This window comes from Tenrec ecaudatus, chromosome 8 (genome assembly GCF_050624435.1).
Source record: "Tenrec ecaudatus isolate mTenEca1 chromosome 8, mTenEca1.hap1, whole genome shotgun sequence".
Taxonomy (NCBI): Eukaryota; Metazoa; Chordata; class Mammalia; order Afrosoricida; family Tenrecidae; genus Tenrec; species Tenrec ecaudatus.
The window spans coordinates 136,630,805-136,650,630 of NC_134537.1; the positions used below are offsets into that span (position 1 = coordinate 136,630,805).

Here is a 19,826-nt window from a genome sequence, read left to right on the forward strand (position 1 = left end):
ATTAGGAAAGTTGAGAACCACTGCTCTAGAGGAAGACAGCTGCTCAGTGCTCAGACCTGCTGAAGCCAAGATGGGGTGGACGTGGCCATTATGCATGTTTGCCTGGGGAGGAGGGAAGCTGTGACACTATGAGTTGACAGCACTGGGGACACCTTACCTTGTGAGACCATTACTAGGACAATTAAACAATATTCAAATCTCAATGCCCATAAGCAAAGCTGATTATAACACAGTTGGCCTCATTCACTAGCCACTGTCCAAGGTCTCTTTGGCATCGCCAGGGCAGAGTTGAGGTGCGGTGGCCTGCAGTGCCTGCAGAAAACATGTGCACATGTTGCTTTCGTGCATGAAATCACCCGTGAGAGAACGTATTCTCACCACAGTCAGAGGAGAAAGAACCTCAGCTGACTTGCCCGTAGCGAAGTGGCATCATGGCTATTATGAATTAACAACCAGGAGAGAGGAGAGCCTTTCCAATGTCCCCAAACACATGGGAAGGGGAGGAAAAGTTGGTAAGTTGCAATGCTGTGACTCCAGTGTAGAGGAAGCTGTGGCAAAAATAGTAATAATGAAAGAAATATTTTTTTTAAGGAAAGGTCACCAATAGACAAAATATTTTGTAGGGTTTTTTTCCCCTTAAAAGGAACATACTTCTCTGTTACTATATCCCATGGATTAAACTGTTCTATATTTTCTAACACTGGGGTTGGACTATAGTTAAAACAATAGTGTCCAATTGCCCTACTGTTGTAGGTCTCAGACAGGAAAAGGTCTGGTATTGTAACATTAAAAAAGATCTATAAGAGAGTTTGAGTTTTGCTTACCAAGCAAATTTATGGTTATACTCTGGCTTTCTTACAGATGGTTTGAGAGCTAAAATACATGGATTACAATATGTATTTTATGCCATTCCAGTTTATATATCAGTCTCCTGAGAGTTGATCAGCTATAGAAAGATCGGTCAATTCTTGGGGCCATGACAGGGTGAAATTTCTGGAGGTACAAAGCTGAAAGCCACCAATTGAGCCACAGGAAGACAGCCTGGGAGGAGGAAGCTCCAAATCTGAACCAAAGCTGGACCCACAAGTCACCCACCCTACAGCGACCCCAGGGGCTGGCTGTGTCCACATCTTACATCGCTCCTAGCTCCAACAAAGAGTTTTCTCATTTGATTTGGTACTGGGGTTCCACTGACACTGGTGCTGAGGACCCTTATATGTTCCTTACCATAAAGAGCTACAGGAAATATTGAGAGGAGAGGTTTCCGATGCTTCCAGGTCGCAGTGATGAGCTGTCTCCTCCTTCTTCCTGGCCTGTGACCGTCACTCCACTTCCTGAGCCCTACATCCTCTTCCTGTGTGTTAGGGCAGACTAGAGACACACATCCATAGACACTCGTGTGTGTACAAGAGATAGTTTTAATAAAGGGTCATTGTACATCAAGAAAGCATCCCAACCCAGTCCAGTCCAAGCCCACGAGTCTGATATTAACCCATATGTCCGATAGCAATCTATAAAGTCCTCTTCAAACTCACGAAACACATGTGATGACGCCAAATGCAAGACAATCACAGGCCAGTGTTGAGACAGTCTTTGGATCCAGTGGTGCTGTAAGCATCTCTGCGCTGGCGGAAGTCGCCACGAGGTTTCTCCAGCACCCAGGGCTGCATCAGGGTAGGTCTATGTGGCTTCTCCTCAGGGAGGTCTCACAGGGAGTCAGCCTTGTCATTAGAGAGTCTCCAAGGGAATGAGCAGAGTGAGTATCTCCCGCCTCCAAGGAGGAAATCTCCGAGTTTTCCCAGAATCCTCAGGGGAAGGTCATGCCCACCAGAGGCCTCATTGGCTGTGACCTGATTGACAGACTAGACTCCACCCTTTCACTCTTAATACTCAAGTCCCAAAAGGACATCAGATTATGTCAATACCACACCCAGAGCTTCCAAGGAAGCCCTTAGCCACCCGAAATGACCCACTTCCCTATGCCAACGTGGCTTTCAGGGTCTCAAAGCCAAGAGCAATCATGTGCCTGGACCCCAGGGTCTGTGCTCACATTAAAATGATAACCAGTCCTCCCTTTCCAGAGAGGCCAGCACCCAGTCCTCTCCTGCAACTGTCATCTCTGTTTGTTGCTTTCCCTTATTAAAAATAATGGACTACAAAAATAAAATAGAGAGCTTTTTTTTTTAACTAAATGACAAAACCCCACAGGAATTAGAGGCAAGTTTATAATATAAAACCTTAGGTGCTCACGTATATATACCCAGCTTTTTAACAGTTCCCCACACGCACTCGGAAATTCCCCTTCACTGCCCCGAGTGTCAGCTGTGGGCTCAGTCAGAATGTGCTTCCTCTGTTGCCGATTGTTTTCTAGTTTTCAAAGCCTTATGACGTTCCTCCTCCAAAAAACCTTCTCTGTTTCCACTGCTAGTCAGAATGCCTCCCTCTTGCTCCCTTTGTCATCACTCCATAGGCCCACCTCTATTTTGTTTCTTGTTCTGATCTCTGTGTACTAGCTACCTCCACTAGGACCACGCATGGGCCAACTCTCCTGTGCTCGGGAACCGGCACTGTTTCCCCGCATCTTTAAGCTAGGTGCAGTGAGCGTGATGGAGGCGCCAGGAAGTGCGTTTGCTACAGGCCTGTGCTTTTACCTTTCAGATTGTCTTTAACACAAACGGCAAGGAGAGTGAGAATCTTATTCAAACAAAGTTGTGCTGAATGAAGTCAGAGTTTCAAACAATCACCAGGCTCCACCTATACAATCAGCCATCACAATTCTTCATCGATTATTCTACTGTGAACTAATCAGTAAACATGATTATAGCAAAACCATTTCCGCAGAATTCAAACCAAATCATTGCCATCAGGTGATTACGACGCACAGTGGATGGCAGCACGGTGAATTCTGGCTTGGGTTACTAACCGCAAGGTCAGCAGTTCAAAATGACCAGTGGCTCTCCAAAAGGGAAATGGAGGTGTCTTCTCTGGCTAAAAGTGAAAGGGTCCGACATCCACAGAGGCAGTTTCCCCCTGCTCTTCTTAGTTGTAAATTAATTTTGTACAGCAGTAAGCTGGGAGGATTTCTTCAGTTGTTTGTGAGAAAAATAAGGTGGTTATAGCATTTTCAGTGGTAGAAAACTTAATTAGCTCGAGGAAGTGATTAATACTCAACTAAATAACAAGTTCATTCTGTCGGGCTAACCAAAGCTCAGAGAGATTGTATTTAGCATTTCAATTCTTTAATTGCAAGCGGGAGTGTAATTTCAAGTACAGGACTGGCTGCCCCAGCAAGAATATTGTACTCGGTGTAGTTCAAATGAACAAAGAAAACTACTCCTCAGCCCAACTCTCAGCAACTCCAAGGTTTCCAAATCCACAATGATTACGGCAGGTAGACTTCCACATCATTTTCCTGGGGAGGATTTGAACTACTTATCTTTCTATTAGCAGCCGAGGCTCCATGCTGCTGCACCCCTGCACTACTGCCCCACCAGCATGCCATCTCTCAAAAGCCCGTCACTGTCACTCAGTTGATTCCGACTGATACTGACACTATAGGACAGAGTAGCAGCAATGTTGTGGGTTTTCAAGGTTGTAAATCTTTAAGTGAGCAGACAGCCTCAGCTTTCTCCCCCAGAGCAGTCAGGAGTTTAAATGGCTAACCTCGAGGTTAGCAGCCCAAAATACATAGCCCACTAAAGCACCAGGGCGTGTACCTTTTAAATTTCCTCTCAAATATTAGAGAGCCACAAATCACCTTGTACATATTTTAACTTCCAAATGAAGGTCACATTCAAGAGCCTGTTTCTGAAGTGAGCAGATCTTTATGATCAAACTTTAAGCATTTGCTCGGATAGAAATCGCTCAGAAGAAATCAGAAACCGACCAAAGTTATAAAAAATAAATGTGCGTGGAAGTGTGAAATGAAGTAGGCAGCTACCTCATCCTGTCGTTTCAGGCTGAGGGATGCACATCAGTTATATGAGTCATATGGAGCACAATGCCTGTTAGGGCAATATATGAATAGCCCATATATTTCAGGGCATGCTTTGTGTTTTATATAAAAAAGCAGGACCAAGTAGGAAATAGCTTGCTCAGATTGCCAGAGCCACAATACAGTAGGAATTAGTTACCTGGGAGATGGCACTGTAAGCCCAGGAGAATGGTACCCATTAGTAAAGAAAGAGCAAAGTCATATACACCAGGATTTTCATAATCTTACAGCAACAAGCATTTATTTCCACAATCCCTTTGTGTTTCTTTCAGACATACCCCCTCAATGGAGGACAAAAGTTAGAAGCCATATATATTTTTTACCTTTCTCAAATTGAAAAGTATGTATCATTTAAAATAAAACTTAAAAAGAAAATCTTCAAATTGGAAAGGAATTAATTAGGTTGTGTTCCTTTTAGTCTCTCTCCCCATTTTATAAATGTTCTTATATTCTTTTGTTAATTACTTGATTATAAACTCTTTTCAAAAATCAAATACTTTACATGGCTAAGTAGTAAAAGTTTAATTTAAAAGCACCAGACCATAACATAATTTTAGCTTCAAATGAGCCTCCTGGGCTAAGTAAATATACTCTTTTCTGGGTCACAAACTATCACATAGGTTTTCATATTTAAAAACATTACTTCAGGCAATATCTAAAAATTCTTTCACTGTCGCTCTCCTTTCTCAGAGCTCAGCCTCTAACTTTAGATTTTAAATTTGAATTGCTATTAAGGAATCCAATTTGGGGATTCTCTTTTTACTGTCTGGATGTACGTGCCTCCGGAATTCTGAGATGATATCAGGCACTCGATACTGAGTCACTACAGCATTGGAAAGACTTCCTTCAGGCACAGAAGTCCCTTATTCATATTTGTCTGTACCCAGTACATTACCTTGTATGTGGAGAAAAGTCAGTATATATGGTGGAATAAGAAATACATAGTTGAAATAAGTCATTTATTAGCTGTATATCCTTGGGCTGCATACTTAACCTCTGGACTAAGTTTTGTTTTATTTTGCTAATATGTAAAATGATGAGGTTTGGATTACATGGTCTATTGAATTTTCCTAGATTGCCCCATTCTATAATTTAAGTTGGCTATGACAAAAGAAACACTTTCTGAATTGTTACAAACAAACAAAAACATCAACTATTATAAGAAGCCCCTCCAGTATCAACATCTGTCTTCCTAGACCAGGGTGGTCCATGGTTCTAGTAAATTCTATGCTTATTCCAGTACTTAAAGAAAATAAATCTACTTGGAGCTCGATTATCTCTGAAACATTTTGAAATGAATATTTGGTTAAGTAGGGAGGTTACTCCCTTGGGGGACCAGAGCATCATTTTGTGGGCTTCCTTTCTCCATTGGTTGTTCAGTTGATTCAGACGCATGGTCTTCCCATGTGGGTCAGAATAGAAATGTAATCAATATACATAATTTTCAAGGGCTGAGTGTTTGGAAGTGGATCAGCAGGGTTTTCTTCCAAAGAGCCTCTGGTTATACTCAAACTGCCAACCATTAGGTTAGCAGCCAAGAATGTTAATTGTTTGGACCACCCAGAGACTCCTGGGTATGTGTGTGTATATGCATGTGGGCTACCCTTACATAATAGGCAGAAAAATAGTAAATGTTTTGGCAAAAACTTTTATGTTTGAAAAACTATAAGAACCAGATGATAATATTTATATATGTGGAAAAAGCATTCAACAACATCCAACACCAATTCCTATTTAAGACACTCAAGAAGATAGGAATAGAAAGAAAATTCCTCAATATAATACAAGCTATATATGGAAAACCAACAGCCAATATGGCAGTCAATGGAGAAAAGATGAACACAAACCAACTGATATAGGGGACCAGACAAGGATGCCCCTTGTCCCCAATCTTATTTAACAGACTACTGGAAGTTTTAGCTAACAGCATAAGGCAAAGAAAAGACATCAAAAGTATTTGCCTGGGGAAGGAAAAGGTGAAACTATTTTTATTTGCAGATGATATGATTTTATATATGGAAAATTCCAAAAGCTCCACAGGTGAGTACTGTGCTTCCAGAAGTCCATCAGACTGCTAAAGACATCAGTTAAGACCACAGAAGAAGAGATCAAAAAGGTGGTACCCTTTACAATAGCCAAGCACAAATTGAAATATCTAGGGATATACCTGACTAAAAGAACAATAGACTTATATGAGGAAAACTACAAAATACTATTATAAGAAACTAAGAGTGACCTCAACAAATGGAAGAATATTCCATGCTCGTGGATTGGAAGACTCAATATACTAAAAATGCCAGTTTTGCTTGGGGTACTATATAAGTTTAATGCAATCCTGATACAATTACCCTCATCTTTCTTCAAAGAAATGGAAAAACTGATAAGCAACTTCATATGGAGAGAGAAGATGCCCTGAATTAGCACAGAACTCAAGAAGAAGGACACATTGGGAGGGCTTGCTTTACCTGACTTTAGCACATATTATACAGTCACAGTGGTCAAACCCTCATGGTATTGGTACAATGACAGATACTCAGACCAATGGAAAAGAACTTAAAACCCAGAAATAAAATCATCAACATGCAGACAACTGGTCTTTGATAAAGCCCCCCAAAATGTTAAATGGGAAGCAGATGCTTTCTCCAACAAGTGGTGTTGGAAAAAATGGTATCTACCTGCAGAAAAATAAAACAAGCCCCTTATCTCACCCCATGTACAAGAATAAATTCAAGGTGAATCAATGAGGGGATTGGGACCAACCTGAGAACGCTGGTTCAGAGAACACATAGGCTATCAGAAGTAGGGAAGGACACAAACACAGAGGAGGTACAAATTGACAGGTGGGAGATACTGAAGATAAAACACCTGTGCACATTGAAAGAATTCACCGGGAGTAATAAGAGAGCCCACAGACTGGGAAAACATCTTTAGCAATGACACATCAGACAAAAGCCTTATTACTAAAATCTACAGGACTCTACTAGCTTCCAAAAAGAAAAACAAAAACAAAACCTAACTGCCTACTGAGGAGGTGGGCAAAGGACCTGAATAGAAGTTTCACAGGGGCAGAAATCTGAATGGCCAATAAGCATATGAGAAAAGATTCCCGATCTTTAACCATAGAAAAATTCAATTTAAAACAACAATGAGATACCACCTAACACCCTCAAAGACAGTGCAATTCAAAAAATCAGAAAGCAACAAGTGTGGGAGGGGCTATGGTGAGATAGAAACTCTCAACCACTTCTGGTGGACCTGTAGGTATGTACAGCCATTATGGAAATTTATTTGGCGATATCTAAAATAGATGGAAATGGAGCCACATTATGAACCAGCAATCCCCCTACTGGGCATATACCCAGAAGGAGCAAGAAACAAAACATTGCCAGACATCTGTGTTCCAGTGTTCATTGTGGCATAGTTCACAATTCCAAGGATTTGGAAACAACCCAAATTTCCATCAACAGACAAATGGATCCAAAAACTGTGGTAGATACATACAATGGAGTACTACACATTCCTAAAAAGCAATGATGAACACATAAAGCACATCACCAATAGGAATAACTGGAGGCAACCATGCTAAGTGAAGAAAGGTAAGCACAAAAGGACAAATACAATGTGAGTCTGCTGAGGTAAGCTTTAAAATGCAAAAGGGGCACAGGGTAAAGGCTACTGTATACATACATTCCTGGGGTGAGGTCCAGGTAATATGGCAGGGCCCAGACCAAAGCCAGGGATACATAAGGATGGTAGCCAACTAAAGTGGAGCAGGGGGTAGAGAAAAAAAAAGAAATGGGCAGCGGGGGCACAGGGCACCAACCCACCCAAGGGAGGGTATTATTTGTATCTCCACAGGGAGAGAGGGCCCAGACATCAACCCAGTGCTCCAAGGTGTGAATGCAGCATACTGGCACGAAGCAGGGAACCAATAGAGAGGTCTGAGGGGCCGGCCCCAATCCCAACTACATGGACAACCCACCCTCTCTGCAGAAGAATTTACCTCAGAAGAAAGCACTGTAGCTACAGCTCGGGGAGAGACACATGCCTGAAGAGAGCACACAGGAGCAAATAAAGGGGGAGAAAGAGTGGAGCACAGACTAGGCCACCAAGCCCTGAGGATGATATTCCTGCTCAGAGCATCCAATGCACAGAGAGAACCATAGGGCCAGCCCCACCATGAAACATGGCATTCCTCACTGACCTATATCACTACAGGGGACAACACTGGAGGCACAGTGCTGGAACTGTGCCGGACCTGACCCCACCACACCGAGATGAAACACTAAGGGTGTGCAGCAGAACAGCAAGGGGAGCAAAGCAACAAAGTACCCAGGTAATACCAAAAATAGACTTTGGGGTCAGGGCATGACAGCCCATCAGACTCAACTGGAAACACTAAAGGACAACAAATAGACCTTGAACTTTTTATAGGTTTTTCTCTCTTTTTTTGGTGTTTGTTGTTTTGCTTTCTTTGGTTGCTTTGTTTTGTTCTATCTTGTTTTTGTGCAAATCATTATCTCTGCCATGTCTATCTAGAAAAGATAGGAAGGGTAAACAATCTGGAGGAGCAAACAATGGGACCAACAGTTGGGGGTGGGTGGGAGCATGGGAAAGTAGGGGAGGAGGGAAAGGAAGTGGGTGTTAACCCAGGGACAAGGGAACAACAAGTGATCTGAAACCAATGGCCAGGAGGGTGTAGGAGGCCTGGTAGGGCTTGATCAAGGTCAATGCAACCAAGAGGAATTACTGAAACCCAAATGAAGGCTGAACATGATAGTGGGACAAGAGGAAAGGAAAAGGAAAGAGGAAAGAACTAGGAGTCAACGGGCATTTATACAGGTTAAATACAGGCATATATATGTAAATATATCTATATATGATAATGGGAAAATAGATCTATGGGTATATATTTGCCATATATAATAAGTAGGTTTAGTAAATAGGTTTATTACCATATATAGGTTTAATATTAAGGTAGCAGATGAACATTGGTCATCTACTCAATGCATAAACAGTTTGTTCTATTAACCTGACAATACATGATGCTCACCTTCCCAACATGATCACTGAAGACAAAGTAGGTGCATAGTAAATGTGGTGAAGAAAGCTGATGGTGCCCAGCTACCAAAAGATATAGTGTCTGGTCTTAAAGGCTTGAAGGTAAACAAGTAGTCATCTAGCTAAGAAGCAACAAAATACACATAGCTGAAACACACCAACTTGTGTGATCACGAGCTGTTGATTGGATCAGATATCAGGCATCAAAGACACAGAACAAAAAATCATAAGATTGTGAGTGAGGGGAAGTGATTAGTAGATTACCAAAGCCCCATCTGTAGGCAACTGGACAACCCCTTACAGAAGGGTTGCGGGGAGCATATGAGCCACTCAGGGTGCAGTATAGCACCGATGAAACATACAACTTTCTTCTAGTTCTTAAATGCTTCCCCCTTCCCACTTTCATGACTCCAACTCTACCTTACAAATCTGGTTAGACAAGAGATTGTACATGGGTACAGAGAAGAGCTGGAAACACAGGGAATCCAGGACAGATAACCCCCTCAGAACCAACATGGAGAGTAGCCATACCAGGAGGGTAAAGGAGAGGTGGGGGGAGATTGGGGAACTGAACCCAATGATCTAACTATAACCCCCTCCCAGGACAACAGAGAAGGGGGTAAAGGGAGACATTAGTCAATGGAAAATACGAAAAAAATAATCATAATTTATAAATTATCAAGGGTTCATGAGGGAGGGTGGGAAGGTAGGAAAGGGGGGGAAGGGCTCAAGTAGAAAAAATGTTTTAAAAATGATGATGTCAATAAATGTACAAATGTGCTTGACACAATGGATGGATACGTGGATTGTGATAAGAGTTGTATGATCCCCCAGTAAAATGATTTTAAAAATTAAAATAAAAAGGAAAAGACAAACAAACAAACTAAACCTTTTATGTTTGCCAAATTACCTTGAGCTAAATCCAAAATTGACAGTCTATCTATTTATAATAATATGGTGACTTGGGTCTTACTATAGTGCTGGAAATTATGCCATCAGTATTTCAAATACAAGCAGAATAACTCAAGGTGACAGATTTCAGTAGAAATTCCAGAAAAAGACATGCTAGGAAGAAAGGTCTGGCAATCTACTATCAAAAATTAGCCAACGAACATTCTAGAAATCAGAATAGCATATTGTCCAACATGGTGCTTCAAAATGGACCTTATAGGGTGAAAGACACACAAAGTACACATAGATCTCAGTAGTGAACTTGAGCATACCAATGATTATGAAGACGGCACAGGACCGGGTGATTTTTCAGTAAGTTCTACAATGGGTTGGAATCAATTTCAGGGCAATGAATAGCAACAATAAAAATCCAACTTAAATCCAGGGAGTATGCTTCTTGTATGTAAAATTATCCCAAGCAATTCTATGAATAACCAGAATATTTTTTTGTATTCTTTATTCTCAGTTTAAGACATAAAATAAATCTCACCATTTTTTTTCTGCTATCAATTGAATTGTATTCTCCCCAAATATGTTGAAGTCTTAAGCTCTATACCTGTAAGCATGACCTCACTTGGAAATGGTTTCCTTTTGTTATATTAATGAGGCCATTGTGGTCGTTACATAATCAGGTGTCAATTTGAGGATTGGGAATGAAAGGGTGGAGCCTAGCTTGTCAATCATTGTATAGCAAATACGGCCTGTATGTGGGCATGGTCTCATGAGAATTCTGGGAAATCCTGTATTTCCTCCTTGGAGGCTGGAAACACTTCTCTCTCTCTCTCTGCTCACAACCTCAGAGACATTGCAGCTGACAAGACATGTGAAACTATTCTAGTGCCCTGAGTGGAGATCCACATGGACCTGCCTTGATGCAACCAGACCTCGGAAACCAGAGAAGTCATGTAGAGACCCCTGCCAGTGCTGAGATGCTTACAATGCCACTGGATCCAAATACTTTCTACCCACTGGCCTATGATCATCCTGTATTCGGTGTCATTGCATGTCTTTCATGAGTCTGAAGAGGACTTTATAGACTGGTATCAGACATATGCGTTAATATTGGGCTTATGGGCTTGGAGTGGACTAGGCTGGGCTGGTTTCTTAATGTATGATTACCCTTTAGATATAACTCTGTCTTATACTCAAATGAGTTTCTATGGACGTGTTTCTCTAGTCTACCCAGGAACACACAGCCATACGAGAGTGAGGTAGGTCCTAACCCAAATACCTTCTGAGTAGTGCTTTCTGAACAGAGCAGATGGGCCGACACATCTGAGGGAGAATGACACAGTTGCAGTACAGGAACCCCAAGAATGATTGGGAGTCACCTGAAACTACAGAAAGGACTACAGAAGGGTCCACAGGAAGGAGGAATCTGCATGGCGAGGCCCTGATGGGGATTTTAGCTTCCAGAACGGTGTTAAATAAATGCTAGTCTTTTAAAACTACTCATTTGTGTTCTCTCTCTCTCTCCATGTGTGTATTTTGAGTGATAACCAAACTAGATAACTAAAATATCCCCACATGGAAATTTTGAGATTACGGTATATACTTATATATATAAGCCAAGTTTTTCAGCACATTTTTAATGCAGTTTTTCTGGTAAAATTAGGTGCCTTGGCTGGTATTCAGGTCAGCTTATACTCAAGTATATATGGGAATTAAAAGAATATGGATGAAACATAATGAAAAACTAAGTTATTTTAGGTCTTACTCCATGCCAGGTACCATATCAGACATAATAGGATTAATGCTTTTGATTATTTTACCAGGTCTTGTTAGTTTTTGCAATAGTTTATTATAAAACTTAGCTTTTGAAAGTTTTGTCCATTTATAGTCTCACAACCAGTACGTTCTGAATCATAATTTGAACAAGGTCTGTGTGTAGGGCTCAAGCTCAATATATCTGCTCCATATTTATTGAAACTTGGAATTTTCAACAATGATTAAAAAACACTATTAATTATTTTGTACATGAACAAGATACGTCTGTCATGAACAAACACTGAAGTGTTAGGTGAGAAAAATTCTTGTGAGTTTTAAGGCTATGTGTCATTTATGACTAGGTCATAATTCTCAATAGTGTAGCAGTTATGTAATGATGTAATTTGGCAATTAAAGCAATGAAATAGTCGTGGTCCTTTTTGTGATCTAATACGGTCATCTTCCTTTGAAATTTTCACATAATAACCTGGTCTTTGAAATCCAAACATGTCAGTGAGTGATAAGTGGATGTATACATTATCAATCATTATTAAAATCAATAGATAATGCTTTTTAATTACTTTTAGGAACTTGAGTAATTTTACGGTCACTGACAGAAGCCTGATTTATTCTATCAATGGCTTTTATATCGAGAAAATAATATCATTTAGGTCTTTGAGTGGTGGGCTTAAAAGTGTTCATAGTCTTCACAGAGACCAAGGCAAGCACAGAAAATTAAAGATAAAATTAGAAAGCTCTATCTTTCCTAAAAAAAAATTTTCCTCATCGAGTAAAAAGGAAGCTAAACTCATTGCTTTCCAAGACCTTCATGAAACAACAGAGGTGAAATGATACAGAATCATGACATCAGTGATCCCTATGTTTTCAGTCTCTGTCTCCTAAGACATAACGATCATGCACAATTGATACATAGCTGAGTGTAAATGGGGTTAACTGAATGCCAGCTAACTCGCATCCATTTGTCATATTTTGAAGTCCTTCTTCCACTGCCATTGAGTCCATTCTGACTCACAGCTGCCTCCGAGGCCTTGTGAGTTTCCGAACTCTAACTCCCTGTAGGAGTAGAGACCCCCATCTTCTCCCACAATGACGGCTGTTTTTTTCTTTCTCATTTTCTATAGGGGAGAGCGCAAGCACAGTCCCCCACCACCACAAATTCTGCAGTGGAGTTTCCCACATTTGGGGAAATTGCAGGGGTCAGCACATCCGGAGTGCAATGGAGAAGCCTCGCCCAGGAAAGCCACCTTCGTGCTCCTGGTGTCTCCCCTGCCAGGTAAGTCCAGGGACTGGTGGTTTTGAACAGCAGTCAGCAATTCAAAGTACACCACCCGATAGTTGAAATGAATGTCTTCAAAAGTCTCAATATTTAAACCTTTTTACTACAGTACCAATATGATGATCATACACACACACACACACACACACACACACACACACGCACATACAAACTTTAGCGTTTAAGACCATTCTAGCTCAGATTCAAGAGTTTTCAAATTCAGTACTTCAGCTTTATGTTGGCTGAACTTCAACCCTTTTTGCTGTCCTGAACTCCATTCATGTGTTCGGCTGCTGGGTGGAAGCACTCTTGGCGGGATGCAGCTGTGCTTCCTTTGTACACCCTTAGGAAGCATGTGAGGAGCCAATTGAATTGGGCCATTTGTAAGAAAGGGCGAAGCTTTAAGTGGGATGGGGTGTTACCCTAACATCTAAAGACAGAAAAGAAGCTTCTATCATTGAAAGAGAGACTTCACAATAAATTGTGACGCTAATTTGAAGTACTGCTGCTTATTAGGAGTAAAATAAGCCAAGCAGGAGAGAAAGGTTCTCTTTTCATTAGACATGGTGACTTTGCCAGCAAGTAAGTGTACCCCAAACCTCCTTATAATAATTACGAAAGAACTGTGATTTTGCTCTCAGTTTTAAATTAAACCTCTCTGTGGCCTGAATCTCTATTGGCTGCTTGATCTTTCTCTTCTCAGGACTCCCAATTGTGACACTCTCAAATGATGTGGCCTGTCCCTTTAGTCTTTTCAAAAATGATTCAAGAATTCAGTGTTGTGAGTCTGTCTCATTAGAGGGTTAACACAACATATGAGACTTATGAAACCCTTACCATTTTAAATTTAGTTCCTGGATACTTGTGAGCTTTCATAATCAGTTCATTTGCCCCAAAATAGAACCCGTTCAATTCCAATTCATTCAAAGTCCTATGAGTGGATATTAGCTCTTTGAAACACATCAATGGCAATCATATTCAAAAGCAATTTTTTTTTTGCTTTTTCTGGTTTCTTGGTAGTGAATTCAAAAACACTAGCTGCTCCACAGAAGAAAGATGAGACTTTCTACTCCCATAAAGATTTAGTCTTGGAAATTCACAGGGACAGTTTTACTCTGCTGTTAGGAGTCAGAATCGATGCAGAGGCCGGGAGGTGAGTGATGAATTAAAGACACACACTTCCCATTTCTAACGTTCCAAATTCTCTGCATTAATTTTGGTCAGGGGGAACAGTTGCCTTTGGTAGATGTAACCCTCTGAGGCATTCCTGTTCCAATAAAAAGCTGCTAATCCAAAGTTTAGTGGTTCAAATCCACCCAGAGACATGGGGAACAAAGCCTGGTGATGTATTTTAAAAGAAATCAGCCATCGAGACATCATGGTACACAGTTACACATAGTGTCACCATGAGTCAGAATTCACTGGAAAGTAGAAATTGTATATTTTTATTCATCTTATTACACAGCACAGTGACAAACCCTTTACCACGACCTTAAATCTACCTTTAAGAATTTTTTTTATCCCCATTTTACAGATGAGGCTTAGACTAGGTAAATAATTTATCCAGGGTTACATACCTCATAAAGGACAGAGCCTACAATATGAAACCTAATGTTTGTTCAAAAACATCAAGCCAAATTCACTTCCATGGAGTTGATGCCAACTCATAATGGCTCTATAGATCCTGTGTTTTTCCTAGACTGTAACTCTTTCCAGGAAGAGAAACTCTGTCTTTCTCCCTAGGGGTGGCTGCTGATTTCAAACCGCTGACCTTACAGGTAGCAGCCCTGCACGTGACTACCATGCCACCACGTGGGTATGTTTAGTTGCTCTCTATAGACAGTTGTAGTATCCCAACTATGTGTGTGTCAAATCTTCTATATTATCATTTTAGAGCTCCATTCCCTTGACAGAAGAAAAAAAATTGACCCCAAAACAGAATCATGGCAGTTTCCTGTATTTTAACACAACCTTTTCAAAACATTCTGTTCTTATTTTTTAAAATCATATGAGATAAATGTATTATTATGTACATTTTTCTCATGGGGCCAGAGCATTTTGCTTTAGCCTTTCTCTTGTGAAACAATCACATTACATAAGAGAAGCACAGTAAGCAGGTGACTCGAAGGAGACTTAAAGAGAGAGCAAGCTTTTTGGTTTTTTGGTGGGTTTGTTACCCAGTATTTAGAAGAAGAAGAAGATAAAGAAACATGTGATAGGTCCCACGGAGTTAAAAACGCACCCTGTAGTTAATGACACTTCATTGAGTCTTTAACTGGATAAATGCTATTGAAACCAATGCCGCTATTGAAATGAATGAGTTATGCTGGGGACAGAACACATCATAGGCACATGCTCTGAGATAACAACTATCAAGTTCTTAAGTCCAACCCCACACTCTTATATTTACTACAAGGATTTTCTGTGTCTAAAAGGAAGAAACACATCTTACTACTTTATGAAGCTACTAGTAGAAATGGATCACTGAAGGGAACAATTAACTATTACTTTCCTTAACAATAGTTCCCTGAACATCACCCTGAGAGCCTAATTGCTCCTCAAGGCTTCCTTTAATTCTATCAAGTACCGCCTACCAGGCACACATATTTTTCCTTTGAAAAACAGGAACAGATACGCTTCTGTACTGTGTAACATGCGAGGAAAAGTATTCTCAGTCACCAGGACTGCCTTCAAAGGACAGCTATTGCCAGCATCTAATATCATAGAGCTAACGAGAACTTTATTATCACTTTATTATTATTTTATTATGACCACACGGTGGAGACTGTGGTTTCAAAGTTTATGATGTGAAATAATTACAATAACTTCTTTTCTGTATTGAAGAGGAAATTAAAGAGGAGGAGAGAGAGGAGGGATGGAAGAAGGGAGGACGGGAAGGGAAAAGGAAGGAGTGGAGGAAGGAAGGAGAAAGACAGAGAAGCAAGTAACTCGGAAGCAAGAGTGAAGGAAGAGAAAGAGGGAGGATAGAGGGGAGTGGGATTAGTGACCAGTGGCATGGATCTGTTCATCGTTAGTCAAAAATGCATGCTGGTGGCTTCTCATTTTCCCTTCTTTAAGCTTCATGACACTCTTGAAATACACACTCACACTATCCCAATACCTGGCACCTCTGTGCCAGAGCCAGCCATGATTAGAATCAATAATTAGTCTGTGGCCGGCAGATAATCCATCATGGTAAGTTTTGTTTGCTGCTCCTGATCATTAATGATGATTCCACAGAAAAGCGCTTGCCCAGCATAGAAGAAATTCATCTTCTAAAGGTCAGTGAAGGGATGAAGCATGAAGTGAAATAAGCCTACAGCTGTTAGGGATTTTTTGCCAATCAATCTTTGTGAGTCGTTTGGGTTTTTCTTTTGAAAGGCATAATGGAAATGTTCGTACCAGAATGCAGGCATTGTCTAAAAACTAATCTCTTGGTTTCTTTATAATTAGAAGAGGATTTCAACAGAAACAAACAAAACTGATTCTTTAGAGAAAATTGGTTTTGCTTAAGAAGGACACCATTAATATACTCTTGGCGATTCTTCAGATCTGCAACTGAACAGACCATCATGTTACAATACCAAACCATTTGAGATCCAAAGGAAAGCATTTACCAAGGATGAAGTCCAGAGGGTTAGGGATGAAGGAGGGGGGAAAAGAAAACAGACAGCAAGTGAGCTAAGTGATGGTACCCTAGGGGGATTGCAATGAGTGAGTTGGAAACAGATACGTGTGAATTGTTGAAGATATAACTAATGATCTGCTCTTTAATCCTTTACCTGGTAAACGGTTTGTTCTTTGTTTTAAAAACGTATACCATTAGACTATTTGCTGTGTAAATGGAGGGGTGAGATTCACGCGACCCCAGCATCCAGCTCCTATCTCACTTGAAGATGTCATCACATGGCCCCAAAGCAAGTCTGCTCCTACTGCAGCGCACAGCCAACCCAGCCACACGGCGCGGGTGCGGGGAGAGAGGAGCGAGCTTTATAACTGTTTCATCAGGGGAGAAGCACATAGATTGATCTACTCACTCAAGAGCCCCCCGGGGTGTTTGCTTTGGGTCTGTAGCAGCCAGTGCAGGTTCCGCACTTGATAAAATACCAAATGCTCGGTGTTAGCTTGGGTTGTCTAGAGAAACAAAACCAGTGACACGCAAATATGTCTAAGAAAGAACTTTATATCTAGAAGTGATTTTATCTAAAGAAGGCAGCCCAGCCCAGTCCATCTCAAGTCCATGGGTCCGAGGCTAACCAGAGTCTTCTCCTGGGGCTTCAAGGTCAAGCAGGAAGCAGGGAGATCACAGGATGGAGGGCCAGAAGCCCGCGGATCCAAGGTCAATGGGAAGATGGCATGACAGCTACCAGGGTCTGTGGCCCGCATGGGGCTGCCCCTGGTGGCAGGTATAGAGTACCAACAAGCAAGAATGCAGCAGAGCAGAGAGACAGGGAGAAAGTCCCAGTGTCTCTCATACAAAGAGGCATCATCGGGCAGCGACCTGATTGACAGACTGGACTCTACCGCTACACTTGCACACAGATGCCAAATGCCATGAACTCTAGCTGCCACGTGCTCCGGTCTATAAAGAGGAGAGATTATTTTATGAAGGAGTGGGATTTATACATGAGTCACAAATTAATATATAAGGAGGTCTTCAAAATATTTGTGGAAACATTCCATTATCTTTTCATTCCATTTTTTCTGCAAACTCTCCGAAGCCCCCTCACATGTTTTTTCTCACAAACGTTCTCTGCAAGGAAACTGCATATGCAAACTTTTTACCTTTCAGAGATCATGAGTGCTCATCTGTGACGTGAGAAAAATCTCATGACAGTTGTTTCTCAAAAAGCTGATCTCACTGGGAAGAAACGTTTGGGAAACGTTTTTGAAGAATACTGTGCGTTTTTCTACAGAGTGCTGGGCATCAACAATTCTACAAAACTAATGACTAAAATGTCAGGGTGTGGGCCAGTAGCAACAAAAGGAGCCGCGGGGTTGGGAAGAACTCGGAGTCATGTGGTGAGAGGCGAGCGCCTGCGCAAAAAGCACCGTATTAATTTCTATTGGAAGGAAGATTGAGGTAAACATGAGAAATAGTGTTCAGAGCTATGAATTAAAGGGGGTTGGCTGTGTAAACACACTAGGATCACTCACTACTTTTCTACACTGAGAAATGCCTTGGTGGGTGTGCCAAGCCTAGTGGAGTAGAGCAAGAAAGTCTGTCACGCTCATAGGAATAAGAAAGAGCCCTATTTCAAGAAATAATTCTACATTAAGGAAATGCCCCAGCGCAGTCCAATGCGAGTCCATAAATCCAATATTTCTCCACAAGTCCCTCTTCAAACACATGCAGTCACGCACATTGATTCAGACTGCAGGACGATCCCAGGTGCAAAGTCACGTGGAGCCAAGGTCCGCGGAAACAGGAAGCGGGCTCCAGCAGCTTCAGGGTGACCAGCAAGCAGGAGACTGAGCAGGGGCAAAGGGGGAGGGTGTTCATTTGGACTCTATAAGCAGGCTACACCCACAGGGAGGCGCCATCAGACTGTGACCTGATTGGATACCACCCCTACACTTTGATATAGCTTCAAGTTGACATGAAATTATGCAATGACCACAGTGTGCCTCAAGGAAAGGAGGCTGCATTCTAAGCAGGTTCAGTTCAGTAAAGAGCCAAAAGCATCGCTGGCCCTTGCAGAGACTTGAGCGCAATCAAACATGAGCAGGAGAAAGAGGAAGACAAACCCCGAAATATTTAACAGGACATGGTCTCCCCCAAGACCCTGTGATGTTGGAAAGGACACCCAGTTTCCCACTATAAATCTGATGGCTGCTTGAAGCAAATCACATTTAAATCGACGCGGATAAGGTGACCTCTTTTAACCCTCGGATTTTAAAATGGAGGTAGCTAACAAAAGCTAATGCTTGTTTCACCATAGTAAGTCAAAAAGCGCTGCTCCTACAGGACCAGGTCATCCCTGAATGCGCTTATTCCTAATAAAATGTACAAAAACCGTGTCTGTGGTCAGTGAATGAGTGCAGACAAGTCCCCTCAGTGATAACATCTTGGTTTCATTCAGTTGCCTTCTGAAAAAAGGACAAAGTAGTTTTGGGGGCTGTTAGATGCCATTGAGTCGGCTCCCACGCAGCAACCTTACGTACAACACAAAGAAACACTGCCCAGGCCTGCGCCGTCCTCACAGTTGTTCCTGTGTTTGAGCTCACTGTTGCAGCCGCTGAGTCAATCCATCTCATCTGTGGTCTTCCCCTTTCTCGCTGCCCTGCTCCTTGACCAAGCAGGACGGCCTTCTCCAGGGACGGGTCTCTCTTGACAGCATGTCCAAACTACTGCAATGGAGTCTCCCCATCCTTCCTCCTCAGGGGCAGTCTGGCTGTACTTGTTTTCCATCTTTTTAACCAGTCACTTGAATTTTAAGACAGGTCAGCTCAGAAGATTATGGAAACAGGCTTTGGTACTCCATAGGCAGAACTTCATCAAGTTTCTCAAAGGACACAGGAACATCGTGGGGGTTAATGATCAAGACCTTTTCAGAAAACTTAAAACTTCCTTGGTGAGAAAGAAATTGAGGAAAGTAGCACTGAGGGGCTTTGGTTGCTTTGAGGTTTATGTCGTACCCATCACAGCCTGCTCATTCTTCAAGTACAGCAAGGGCCACACAACGCAAATCCATCCCTACAGTTCTGATCTTGCCCCTTCGGGGTTCTCTTTCTTCCCAAACTCATACGATATTTAAAAGGAACATGATATGAGTCATCCAAGAACACCAAAGCTGCTTTAAGAGGGAGAGATTG

General features: G+C 41.7%; 1 protein-coding gene and 1 non-coding gene across 2 annotated transcripts in view; both read right to left on the minus strand.

Annotated features, from left to right (window-relative positions):
- Positions 1 to 19,826, minus strand: part of GALNTL6 (polypeptide N-acetylgalactosaminyltransferase like 6) — a 1,308,188-nt gene that overhangs the window by 428,087 nt on the left and 860,275 nt on the right. The gene's annotated exons all lie outside the window — the stretch shown is intronic.
- On the minus strand, positions 12,853 to 13,015 carry LOC142455611 (U1 spliceosomal RNA). The gene has a single exon (XR_012785794.1). It is a non-coding gene; the product is annotated as a U1 spliceosomal RNA (small nuclear RNA).